Below are 14040 nucleotides of genomic sequence, written 5' to 3'. Positions count from 1 at the left end.
TTTCGAGTACTCCACCAACATGGCCAGTGGTGATGACGCCGTTATCAGCGTTACAATACCACTTCTATGTCTCCTTGAGAAAACACTTAGGGCGATGATGGAAGAGGAGGTGGCCCAGGAGGAGGAGGAGGAGGAGGAGGAAGAGGGGTCATTTTTAGCACTTTCAGGCCAGTCTCTTCGAAGTGACTCAGAGGGAGGTTTTTTGCATCAGCAGAGGCCAGGTACAAATGCGGACAGCCAGGGCCCACTACTGGAGGACGAGGAGGACGAGGATGAGGAGGAGGTGGAGGAGGATGAGGATGAAGCATGGTCACAGCGGGGTGGCACCCAACGCAGCTTGGGCCCATCACTGGTGCGTGGCTGGGGGGAAATGCAGGACGATGATGATACGCCTCCCACAGAGGACAGCTTGTCCTTACCGCTGGGCAGCCTGGCACACATGAGCGACTACATGCTGCAGTGCCTGCGCAATGACAGCAGAGTTGCCCACATTTTAACGTGTGCGGACTACTGGGTTGCCACCCTGCTGGATCCACGGTACAAAGACAATGTGCCCACCTTACTTCCTGCACTGGAGCGTGATAGGAAGATGCGCGAGTACAAGCGCACGTTGGTAGACGCGCTACTGAGAGCATTCCCAAATGTCACAGGGGAACAAGTGGAAGCCCAAGGCCAAGGCAGAGGAGGAGCAAGAGGTCCTTGGAGGTACTGGCCTGCCCGGCGGCCAGCGTTTTGTCTGAACGTGTATTCAGCACGGCAGGGGGCGTCATTACAGACAAACGCAGCCGCCTGTCTACAGCCAATGTGGACAAGCTGACGTTCATAAAAATGAACCAGGCATGGATCACACAGGACCTGTCCATCCTTTGTGCAGATTAGACATTAACTACGTCAACCATATATTATTGTACTCCAGGGCACTTCCTCATTCAATCCTATTTTTATTTTCATTTTACCATTATATTGCGGGGCAACCCAAAGTTGAATGAACCTCTCCTCTGTCTGGGTGCCGGGGCCTAAATATATGACAATGGACTGTTCCAATGTTGGGTGACGTGAAGCATGATTCTCTGCTATGACATGAAGACTGATTCTCTGCTGACATGAAGCCAGATTCTCTGTTACGGGACCTCTCTCCTCTCCCTGGGTGCCTGGGCCTAAATATCTGACAATGGACTGTTCCAGTGTTGGGTGACGTGAAGCATGATTCTCTGCTATGACATGAAGCCTGATTCTCTGCTGACATGAAGCCAGATTCTCTGTTACGGGTCCTCTCTCCTCTGCCTGGGTGCCTGGGCCTAAATATCTGACAATGGACTGTTCCAGTGGTGGGTGACGTGAAGCCTGATTCTCTGCTATGACATGAAGCCTGATTCTCTGCTGACATGAAGCCAGATTCTCTGTTATGGGACCTCTCTCCTCTGCCTGGGTGCCGGGGCCTAAATTTATGACAATGGACTGTTACAGTGGTGGGTGACGTGAAGCCAGATTCTCTGCTATGACATGAAGACTGATTCTCTGCTGACATGAAGCCTGAATCTCTGCTATGGGACCTCTCTCCTCTGTCTGGGTGCCGGGGCCTAAATATCTGACAATGGACTGTTCCAGTTTTGGCTGACGTGAAGCCTGATTCTCTGCTATGACATGAAGCCTGATTCTCTGCTGACATGAAGCCAGATTCTTTGTTACGGGACCTCTCTCCTTTGCCTGGGTGCCTGGGCCTAAATATCTGACAATGGACTGTTCCAGTGTTGGGTGACGTGAAGCATGATTCTCTGCTATGACATGAAGACTGATTCTCTGCTGGCATGAAGCCAGATTCTCTGTTACGGGGACCTCTCTCCTCTGCCTGGGTGCCTGGGCCTAAATATCTGACAATGGACTGTTCCAGTGTTGGGTGACGTGAAGCATGATTCTCTGCTATGACATGAAAACTGATTCTCTGCTGACATGAAGACTGATTCTCTGCTGGCATGAAGCCAGATTCTCTGTTACGGGGACCTCTCTCCTCTGCCTGGGTGCCTGGGCCTAAATATCTGACAATGGACTGTTCCAGTGTTGGGTGACGTGAAGCCAGATTCTCTTCTATGGGACCTCTCTCCAATTGATATTGGTTAATTTTTATTTATTTTATTTGTATTCAGTTCCCTATCCACATTTGTTTGCAGGGGATTTACCTACATGTTGCTGCCTTTTGCAGCCCTCTAGCCCTTTCCTGGGCTGTTTTACAGCCTTTTTAGTGCTGAAAAGTTCGGGTCCCCATTGACTTCAATGGGGTTCTCGTTCGGGACGAAGTTCGGGTCGGGTTCGGATCCCGAACCCGAACATTTCCAGGAAGTACGGCCGAACTTCTCGAACCCGAACATCCAGGTGTTCGCTCAACTCTAGTCACATACTATCCATCTTGTTGTACCCTTTGGAATCACAAGACAGGTACGTTTTGTTCCAGTTGATTCTGAATTTTTCTTTGGGCACTTGATCACTGCTTGTTCTCGACCAACATTTCTGCTATGAGTCAGGGCAGCTAATTTTGTCCTGGCCTCCATTGCGTCTATGCCAAAATGGATTCTTTTAGTTCTGTATTTTATCATAGGACTATCATTTTCTAAACCTCTTGGTAGATCTTGAAATGAATCTTACTCCTCATTTTGATCATTTGACAGTAATATAATCTTGCAGTTTGCAGTTAGTAAAGGTGAAATCAGTCTGAGTAGCAACACAACAATTTCTAAGTGTGAAAGTAGCCTCAGACGGATCCGTCCAGACTTTACATTGAAAGTCAATGGGGGACGGATCCGTTTGAAAATTGAGCCATAGTGTGTCATATTCAAACGGATCCGTCCCCATTGACTTACATTTTAAGTCTGGACGGATCCGCTTGCCTCCGCACGGCCAGGCGGACACCCGAACGCTGCAAGCAGCGTTCAGGTGTCCGTCCGCTGAGCGGAGCGGAGGCTGAACGCTGCCAGACTGATGCATTCTGAGCGGATCCGCGTCCACTCAGAATGCATTAGTGCTGGACGGAAGCGTTCGGGGCCGCTTGTGAGCCCCTTCAAACGGAGCTCACAAGCGGACACCCGAACGCTAGTGTGAAAGTAGCCTTAAAGGGATTCTGTCACCTCCCCTAAGCCAAAAAACGATTTTAAAGCAGCCATGAAGCACAGCTTACCTGGATTAGGCTGTGCTCTTTTATCTTGCAATCCGTCCAGCAGTTACTGCAAAAAACAACTTTTATTGATATGCACATGTGTCCTGAATGTGCCCAGAGGGGCGTTTTGTTCTTCTTAGAGAGCCCAGTACCGCCCCTCTTACAGTGCCCAGCCCGCCTTCCTTGCACTGTCTAACCGCCCCCAGCCTGCCACAGCCTCTCCTCCCTCTCCCTCACGCCGAACGAACTCTCGCACAGGCGCAGTACCCACTGAGGGCTGCGCCTGTGCGATCAGCAGGAGACTGAGGGCAGGAGCTTCATCCTCGTCACTGGGCATGCGCCGAGCCCAGTGACGTCCGATGCTCGCTCTTCCCTGCTAATATGTTGCAAAGATCCAACCTTTATGCCTAGATATGTGGGCGCCGGCCCTGTGGTTGAAGAATCAACGGAGTAATGTTTTCTGCTTTGATTGATACTGGATCTCAAGTGACTACCATCCGTCAATTCGCATTTGAAACATGCCAGAACCGAGCCCAGCTGACACAACCCCCGGAATCCTGGCTCCACATCATAGCTATGAATGTAGCAGGGTTAACACACATACTTTATAAGACATGTTATCTAAACTAAATGCAACTAAATGCGTTAAGCAATTGCTTTTCAATGGCTTTTGTTTCAAGATAACGTGATGAGTTAAGAAATTTGAGTTAAGAGTGTGTGTGTGTGTGTTACCCCTGCAACATCTGTACCAATGGCCAGCTAGTGCCTATATTAGGCTATTGGGAACATACCATACATATTGAAGATACCAAACTCCCACACCAAGGGGTAGTAGTGATCCAGGTCTCGGAAGATGACAATTGCCATGTGGTTCTGGGGATGAATGAAGACAGCTAATGTCATCCAGGATAGTCACAGACCCTGGGCTTCCCCTCTGGTCCTAGTAAAAAAAGAAGGATGGAACTATCAGTTTCTGCATGGATTACCGCAAGATCATCAACATTATGCACAAGGATGCGTAACCCCTGCCACGAATTAAGAAATCTCTGGCAGCCCTGGGATCTGCTGCTTATTTTTCAACCCTGGATCTAACTAGAGGCTATTGGAAAGTCCCCATGGCACCAGAAGATAAAGAGAAAACAGCTTTCACTTCCCCGATGGGTCTGTTGGATATGCCAATGTTCTACTCCTGTTTTGCCCGTCAGGAAGCTGTACACACTAGGCATCAGGCCTCCAAAGAGCTCTGGCTAAAACTACAGGCAGAGAGTAGAGTCATTGGAGAACTGTTGTATTATTTTTCCAGTGGGCGTGTACTGGAGAGAATCCGGCAGCGGAGAGTGACTCGGAGCTAGTTCGTCTCTGGTATGCTCTTCAGGAGAACACTTGATCCAGTCACCTGTAAGCGCCTCCATCAGATAGTAGTGACTCGAAGAGATGCTAAGATAGTAATGGACATGTACCATAACAGGTTTGGTCATTTTGGAACCCATAAAACGGAAGCCACCAACAGGTGGCGTTTCTACTGGATTGGCATGAGAAGTATAGAAACCTGGTGCCATGAGTGTCCCACCTGTGCTGTGGCTAAAGGGGAAAGATGACCCAGCAAGCCGTGCGATGGTGAGGTCACGGTTACTTAGGCAAACGACGGTTGCTCTGGGTTACTCACAGTTTCTTGAAAGTCCCTGGGCAGGTGTACAGCAGTGATGGAGAGGCTGGCACAGGGGTCCTCTGGGGCACTCTCTGTGTATAGGGACCAGGCCTGATGGTGGGTGAGGTGCCCTGGGTGTTGCAGGTGTTTAATGTGCCGGTGGCAAGATCCCTTTAAGATTCGTGACGCCAGTGCTGGTAACGGTGGCACACAGATTTACGATAGGAATAATTGAGGAACACGATGTTGTGGTGAACCAAAACTTCCTTTTACTGGAAACAGTCAACTATTTACAGTCTGGGTTCAGTTCCACATGCAAACAAGTTGTTACAGGCAGGCTTTCATGAATGGCAGGCACAATGTTCTTGCAAGATACTCAGAGGGTTAAAACACTTACAGACCAGGCTGCACTTTTCCTCAGAATCCTGTCTGTCTTTATCCCAAGGCCGTATGCCCTATTGATGGCTTTATCCTTGGTTAGGGAAACTTCCTCAGGTATGTATATATCATTGCATTAAATAGATCCTTCTGCCCTTCAGCTCTCTGGTTCAGCTGGAAACAATCCTACTCTGCTCTGCACTTTGTGGGAACTGCAGGTTTCTCAGGAGGTAACTCTTCCCCTGGTGGCAACTAGAAGCCTGGGCTATCTAACTGCATGTCAGGAGGTGGCCTTCAGCTCCTCTCTGGCTAAAGTGCACAGTCCCTTCTGTCTCTACACAGACTCCTGACTCTACACTACTCCTTTCCCTGAACAGGACCTGACTATTTATATTAGGGGTTCCCTAGCTCCATCTACTGTCTAGGAGGAGGAACTACACCCTAACAGGCCTGATACACAGATACACAGGGAAAATACACATAAAACATAGCAGTAGACATTAAAATGCAATGTAAAATACAATGCCACTGTTCCTCAGGAGTTGGAGAATAACGTGGCCCAATTGACCATTGTGTAGTGCCCACATTTACCTAGTGGGACACTACACCTCTTCATCCAATAGTGAGTAGAAATCCTCTGGAAATCGTGGCCATTGACCATGTGAAACTGGAACCCAGCAGATTCAGATATACCTATGCTATGACAATCATAGACCATTATGCCAAGGTTGTCATGGCTGTACCTGTAAAGGACTTAAATGCTAAAACTACAGCAGCTGCTATGTAGAAGATTTTAATTTTGCATTATGTGTGTCCTGACAAAATACCCACTGACTAAAGATCTGTCTTCGAGTCCTGTAAAACTGCAAAAAGCTGAGGACCACCACATATCACCCTCAGGGGAATGAGCTGTGCGAGAAGGTGAACCAGACACTGATCAATATGCTCAAGGCTGTGCCACCTCACAAGAGGGCAAGGTGGCCTTTGCTTCTCCCTGAATTAGTGTACTTGTGCAATAACACAACTCATTGCTCCACCGGGTACACCCCATACTACCCCTCATGTTCGGAAGACAAACTAGTTTACCTGCAGACCTCACCATCGATGTCCCTGTGCTAGACTCTAAACCACTCTTTCCCCAATCTGAATGCACCTAGAGGATGCCAGAGAAATAGTGGACTCCAAGATAGAGAAGGCCCAGCAAAAACAAAAACAGGACTTTGATTTACATGCCCATGCTGAGACCTTACAACCAGGAGACCAGGTCTGGCTCAAAAACAATCCCCCAGTAAGCAAACTGGATAGTCGCGGGGAACTTGAGCCATACACAGTAGTGGCTGTCCCCTCATCGAAGGTCTATAAGATCCAGAGAGAAGATAAAGATACTCAGTGAGTACACCGCAACCTGCTCAAGAGATGCCTCCAGGAACCTGTTCAGGAGCTGTCAAGAGAAGTGGATAAGTCACCTGAACTGCCATTGTATTCAGAAAGTGAGAAAGTGAGAAATTGCCTTCCATGCTTGACCCCCTTCAGTGGTTCTTTCAGCCTCTAATCCGGGTCCTAATGCCAGTTGCTGAGACCACTCTATCTACAGAACCAAGTTTGATGGCTGATCCTCTTTCACAAGTCCCTGACTCTACTTTAGCCCCCTGAGACTCTGAACTGTCCTTGTGAAGATCCCAATGGACCAACAAGGGTAAGCCACCTGCCCGTTATCGGGAATACTTAGAGTGAGTATTTAGCTGCAGAGACTATAGGAGCCAAGCCATGGACACATTTTGACTGGTGGGAAACGTTGCACTCTGTTTTGTGGTTATATTCAGTTTTTTATGTCCACCCCTTTTGTCCCTGGACTTCATAGACTCCAAACATCAGCCAATAACTATCTCCAGGTTGTGCACATTGGCGCCATACCTCATATGGATTACAAATACCAGTTCTACCACCTTATGTGGATTAAAATTATTTTTTTCTTTTTGCATATGTTTTAGTTTTGCAACATTACAAGCCAGCACCCAAAGAAAGTACTCAAACGTATACCTGAGCTCTTTGTGATTTCTACTATCATATTTTTGCACAATTTTTGCATTAACGTTTTACAGGTTCTGCAATGTTTAAGCACTTTAGCTCATTGTCTGGACTCTTTTATGGGTACAACAATGTGACCTTTTATTCACCCTTTGAATGGATTTTGGACTTTATATTGTTAGATAGATAGTTAGCAACCTTGCTTCATTGCTCATATGGACTGCCTTTGAGGACACTGAATACTCATGGTCCCACTTTGCCCTGTATTAGTTTAGAAAGCCTAGGTATTATATTGTATAATTTGCATATGCCCTTAACCTACTGTAGTTCTCTCCACGGAATTGGGAGGGGAAGGAGCCAGCATGTCCTGTGTCTTTGGGATAATGTGCTGTTGCTACACAGGGAGGACCAAGTGGTAAAGTCACAAGCAGATCTAACATCATCAAGGGTAACCCTGCTACTGATAAGTGTGTATTTGTCTATGTCCTATGGCTTTGTGCACCTCCTTAAGGAAATTTCTGAAGTTACCTGTTTAGTCATCAAGGTGACGAAGCATAAAGCACGATTAGACCTTGGTGCTTGGAAGGGAATACAGGATGAAGGCACCCTTCTATTTGCGGGCGTCTCATAGTATGATGGAGGGATTATAGTACATGACGCCCCCACGCTTCCGGTGGAACTAGAGCTCGGTATCCACACAAAACGGGAGTATTTGAGTGCTTATTGCAGACATTTTGGTTCTATGGTTATACCGAGAGGGAAAACTGTGAATAGACACCCTACTCGCAGGATGACGAACTGGATGGACAAATGTCTTTTTTTTGGCCTTATGTACTATGTATTTTACTCATATAGGCAGAGACCTAGTGGTAGCCGTTGCTATATCAGTCTATATATGTCATAATAATAAACGGTCTCATGCAGAACTCTAGCTTTTCTCTGGCTACCCTTAAAGCACATATTATATTTTATTTTTATTTTTTACAAAAGATGTTAATTTCTTGTTTCTTTGTACTTCAGTGTCTGATGAAGGTATGTGAGCCGAAAACATTCACACACTGTCGCGTCACTTATGTTTCTGAATAATAAAAGGAACCTAAATTGATCAAGAAAAACTCTGCTGTGATTTATATTTACTAGTGATCCACGCCTGAATCATTTTGAAAAAGGTCAGTCTCTCCACATTTAGGTGGTGTAAGGGATTGCTGTACTTGGGGGGTCATTCTCACAAGAATCGTCTTCCACCGCAGCTTTCGAGGCCAAACATTGTATTTATTGGGACATTTTTCATACACGGAACAGCCCAGTTAATAATCACTGGGGTGGTGAGGTTCCCACATACATCAAAACAAAACAAATACCTGCCCGGCTGGGCTCTCAATACACCTGTTAACGTGGCCCTGACTCAGCTACAGAATCCTGTTTACACACGGAACCCATATGCGTCTTTTTCTCAGCCCGTAGTTCCCCAGCCTCTCCGGCTGTAATCAGTCCCGTACCTGTATGGGGAAGTGTGACCCAACAGTCCTCCCGACTCCGGCCTTGTGACCCTTGAATCCCGGCGTCACGGCATTCCCCAAATTTTGGGCTGTCACAGTGCCCCAGAGTTTCTCAGCCTGGCGAGCTGAGACCAAGCACAGAGCCTCTGCAGTGGGTCTCTCCCCAGACTGATCTACTCTGAGGCGCTTTATGCCAGCCTGATTACAGCAGGCCTCACCTGCGATCACCTCAGGTAGAAAGGAAAACCTGTACTGGAAGGGTGTGGACTGGCAACTCTCTCTACTAAGCCTAGCCACCAGTCCAAGTAAAATCCAGCCCAGAAAATGTATACAAAAATGTCTCAACAAACTATGCTTTGCTGAGACTACTGCCACTCTCTGAATTTTATCTGTCTCACCCATATGAGGTACCTGAAGTGGGACAACACACCTTCCAGCACTGTTCACATTACCACAGTGGACAGGCGAGTTCTTCTTGGGGTAACTAAACACTTGCTCTGATGCCACACTACTGGGTGGGCAGGACAACTTTTCCAGGCAAACTCTGCCAGTTGCGCAGTTGCGGCCACAAATCCAATTTGGCTGCCCAGTAGTCCAGCGGATCTTTAATGTGGGTTGGCAAGGTGCTTTCCAAATATTTCACCACCTGCTGGTTCAGGTCCTGCTCCAGGTCTAGCTGCTGCTGCTGGTGAGTAGTTTCTTCACCGTACACGTGGGACGCCGAGTCTTGTAGCCGTAGCACATAGACGGCAGGCTGAATCCTAGAGCGGCGGCGCCTGCAATGAGAAGGAGTAGCGGAGGTAAGTCATACTAGTGCCAGAGACCACGTGGGATGCCATGCCGAGGCACAATACCCCGCTTCCTACATTGAGCCTTCAGAAATGTAAGTAGCAGCCTGAAATTATATATATTTTATTGTCGGAACAAAAGAGGACGAACTAACTGTTATTTTAAACGGGAGCGTTTATCCACATTGGAACGGGAGCTTTTATCCATATAAGACGTATGATGTCATAATCCAGTTAAATATCCAAGTAGACTGTGCATGCATGCTTTTATTCAAATTTTTATATAAATATTATTCCAAGTGCAGCCAGCCAGAACTGCAGGGGCAACATGTGAGGTGCACGGTGGGCGGTTGAGGGGCCAAACAATAACACAGTTCATCGGTTTACTCTCGGTTAGCAGAAAGCACAGTGTTGAGGAAGACAGCACGAAATCATCCGGGGCACGCTCTGTGGTAGGGAAGCACCAGCCTAGATAAAGGTTGAGGTGCCCTTGGTGGCAGTGGTGTTTAGGGTCCTTTTGGCGGCTGGGTCCCTTGGTGGTATTTGTTGTGATGCCAGTACCGTTAATGGTGGTACAACCAATGGTAAGAATGAAGTAGACAGTGGTAGGATACAACTCACAACTTTTACTGATGCTGGTTCCAGTTGCAGTATTAACATCCGGACATAATACAGTCTTTTGCAATTTATAGGAATCCTGTTGATCCACTGTTAATGGGTTTGGCTGGGTTTAGCTTAGCTTGAAGGTTCTGTATCAGTAGTTCTGGTAGGTGACTCTGCTTCAGGTCACCGATGTCTCTCTTTAGCTTGGTTATCTTCTTCCAGGGACGAAAACGCTATCCTCTGGTTGTAGGATCTAGGATCTAAGAAGGTCACAGGAGGAAAACACTCTCCTGCGCCTCATACCTTGGCTCTACCTCCTCTCACCTCTCATCTCCTCACTGTTCTCTACCTCAACTAAACTGCTACACCCTAATCTCTCCGGGGCCTGACCGAAGTATTTATATGACCTAAGTGCTATCCCCATCTAGTGGTGGGATGTATAAATTACACCAGACCAGCCTATGAACAGGGATACAACAGGTGTTGCAATACAAAATGACATGTAATGTGATAATGCCCTTTCACAGTAATTTTGCAGTTCCCACGTGGCCTGAGTGGGACACTGCACAAGCTTAAAGGGAATACTTACCTACGTACTGTGGAATCTTGAATTAGGTCATATGAGTTTTGAGTGATTGTAGACACGATTTATACACTTCATATATATTGAGAGATCTCCATTCGAATTGTACCAGCAAGCTACAGCGATCACACAAATAGAGATCCCCAATATATGAGGAAGTGTTATTCATGATATATATGATTGCAATTATGGTCCATTTTTAGGTGGAATGTTTACTATATTATATTACATATCTTTTTGGCATATTTTGCACATTTTATTGGCTGACTATGTGAGCTTTAATATAAAATGCACATTCAACTGAAGATTTCCCTAATCATTGATATGCTAGCATATAGTGTTATATATACAGACATGAATCTTTATCGTCAGCATATAGAATCACTATCTATCTCATTTGAAACCCTAATTTATTATTTTTATCTTTGATTATTATATGTATATAAGTTAATAAAAACTCTTTTTATCCACATTAGTCCAAGCGAAGGAGTGCCTGTCAAAATCTATTGCATAAAATACATAACATACAACACAGAAGGGGCAAAACCACAAGATTTAAAAGAGAACTGGAAAAAAAAAGTGCTTCTTCAACAAGAATGGATTGACGACCAGTGTCGGGGTGACTACTATGGTAATGCATATTGATCATGAAATGTATGAGGTTATGACTGATAACTGGAGCCGGAGGACAGTCAAGCAAACACCAGCTCATTCCTACAGTGCAGGTTACAAAATCACAGCTGGAAGGTAACTGGTCGGTACAGGCAACACCCGAAAATCTTCATAAATAAGCCTTAGTATGTGCAGGTCTCACAGCCACTGTAACAGAATGATAAGACGCGGTATAACATGTGGTAAGCACTGCAGGGATCATGTCTAAGACATGTAAGACATCTTGGGGGTCCCAAACATTGTGGACAAGGTCTGAGATGAGAGTTGTCCATGTGTTCAATACTGGATGTTATTGATGGCCAGCTCAGTGATAAATACCAGCACTTGGATTAGCTAGTCCTTACTGAGGAACTTCACTTTTCCTTAACAATGCACTGATGCCACAGATTTCGTCACCTTGACAAGCTGGGTTGCTGATAAGTGGACTCTAAAGTGTCTGAAGAACTTCAAGTAAAGACATTGGAATAAATTGTCCACTTCCTCCAATGTGACCTCGTCCTTTGATTTATGAATATAATTCCATAAAGCCCTTGAAGTCCTCTGCGTGGATGGCATAAGAAATGTTCGACGGGCACAGAGAAAACAAGCTCTGTGGCCGACACTGAGCCAGACACGTCATACTCGGTCCATATCTCTGCTAGCTGCGTAAGGTCCTGAGAACTGATCACCAGCTTACTGAAACAACAGTCAAAGTTTCTTTAGAACCTCGTCCCTACGATAGCCGTGAGCTCCTCTGAGCTGTTATACAGATAGAGCGGGAGGCAAGTAAATATCTTTGGTAACACCTCCAATAGATCGTCCTCTTTGTACTTCCTGTAGAAACAACCTGTCCACACAATCCAGACCTCTGTTCTTGCCTTGGTGAGCGGATGCTTGGATGAAATCTGTATGAGCATAGCCAGTGGCTTTCTGTCCTTTCCTTTGAGTCCAGGTAAAAAAGAAAATTTGGCTTTTGAGTTAAGCTCTGAGCCCACTTCAATGCCAAGACCATTCTGCTTCTCGGCAGCTATGTGGGCAGACAGGTGCTTGGAATACTCTTTCAGTCTGGTGTATGAGAAATTATGCATCGGAGTCACGCTGTACAGAGTCCATTGTTTTTGAAGGATCCAAGCAGCCTGTGCTGGATCAAGAGTTTCCTCCAAGGGGGTGCACTGCGGGATTTTTCTTTTAGACAAGCTTTGCAATGTGGACCGTCAACAAGCAGAGGTCAAGCTTTCGGGAGGAACCTCGGGCTGTGAAAATGACCCTTCCGATGGCCTACTTCTTGGGGTTGACACCCCATCGGTTGGTGTTTGCATATCCTTGCGATAAATGATGTTCCTGTTCACTGACTGTAAACAGGGATCTTGACAGACAAATGTATCAAACTGTGCCGCCATCTTTCTAGGTGCCACATCTCCAGTCCCCTGACCAGCCAGATTTACCAGCATCTGTTCCAGGACATGAAGCAGTAAAATAACATTGTCCATACTATAGTTTTGGAGACTGACAAATAACGTGGCCTCCTCAAAGGGTCTGTGCAAACAGCAGGTGTCATGCATGAGCTGCAACTGTCTGACATCGAAGTTATACAGGTGACTACTCCTGTCTTCTTGGATCATCAAGAAATCGTTGATGGCCATTCTCTGTTCGTATAGTCGGTCCAACATATGGAGGGTGGAATTTCAATAGGTGGAAACGTTGCATATTAGCCTATGTTGGGGGATGCCGTTCTATTGCTGCAGCTCAAGGAGGGTTTGCTTTGCAGTGTACGAGTGGCTGAAGTGCATGCAAAGTTTCCTGGCCATTGATAGGATGTCTTGCCTATGTTGGAAGACTTCAGGAACAGCTTGACAACCAGATTGAACACATGTGCCATGCAGGGTGCATGGCTCAGCCCTCGTTGACGCAGTGCCGACACCATGTTCTTAACGTTTTGTTACGGATGGTGTTGCAGAAAACTAGAAGTCACGAATATAGATCCAACTGACTTGATCCCAAACTAAGGAACAAATGGGTGAGCCCTATAAAAACCCTAGAGCTCTCCCTGAGCAAAGCTCTTTATGATAGAAAGTTGCATGTCCTCGTACCTAGACTGTGTGACACCTGAAAACCCTACAATAGTGAGGGGACACGACCACCGACTCCCTGCACTTAATATGGAGGGAGTCAGAGTCACCTAGAATCAAGCCAACAGGAAAACACAAATAAAGGAAAAGACTTATCTGAGAAAGCAGCAATAGCAGCATCTAGCAGTGAGCACAATCCAGGAAGTTGTATAAACCGCAAAGTGATGCAATATGGGAGGGGATATAAAGGGATGCAATCAGTGCAACTAGATGACAGCTGAGAGAGGGAAACGAGATGACAAAACAAAACCAAAACAAAAGAACCTCAAGCAAGAGGTACTGAAGAACGTATGTCACAGCTTCTCAGAGATCTGGCGGTGACAGTACCCCTCCTTCTACGAGTGGACTCCGGACACTCAGAGCCCACCTTCTCAGGATGGGACCTATGGAAAGCCCTGATGAGACGAGTGGCCTTAATGTTCGCCACTGGGACCCACATCCTCTCCTCAGGACCATAACCTTCCCAATGAACGAGGTACTGGAGAGAACCGCGGATAATGCGAGAATCCACGATCCTAGAGACCTGAAATTCAAGATTACCATCAACCACAATCGGAGGAGGAGGCAAAGAGGAGGGTACAGTGG

General features: G+C 46.4%; 1 pseudogene; it reads right to left on the bottom strand.

The window, feature by feature from the left end:
• Positions 1-11623: 11623 nt before the first annotated feature.
• The window catches only part of LOC122925947, a 103439-nt pseudogene continuing 101022 nt past the window's right edge, over positions 11624-14040 (bottom strand).

The sequence above is a fragment of the Bufo gargarizans genome, chromosome 2 (genome assembly GCF_014858855.1).
Source record: "Bufo gargarizans isolate SCDJY-AF-19 chromosome 2, ASM1485885v1, whole genome shotgun sequence".
NCBI classification, from domain to species: domain Eukaryota; kingdom Metazoa; phylum Chordata; class Amphibia; order Anura; family Bufonidae; genus Bufo; species Bufo gargarizans.
This window is presented reverse-complemented; position numbering and strand designations above follow the sequence as displayed.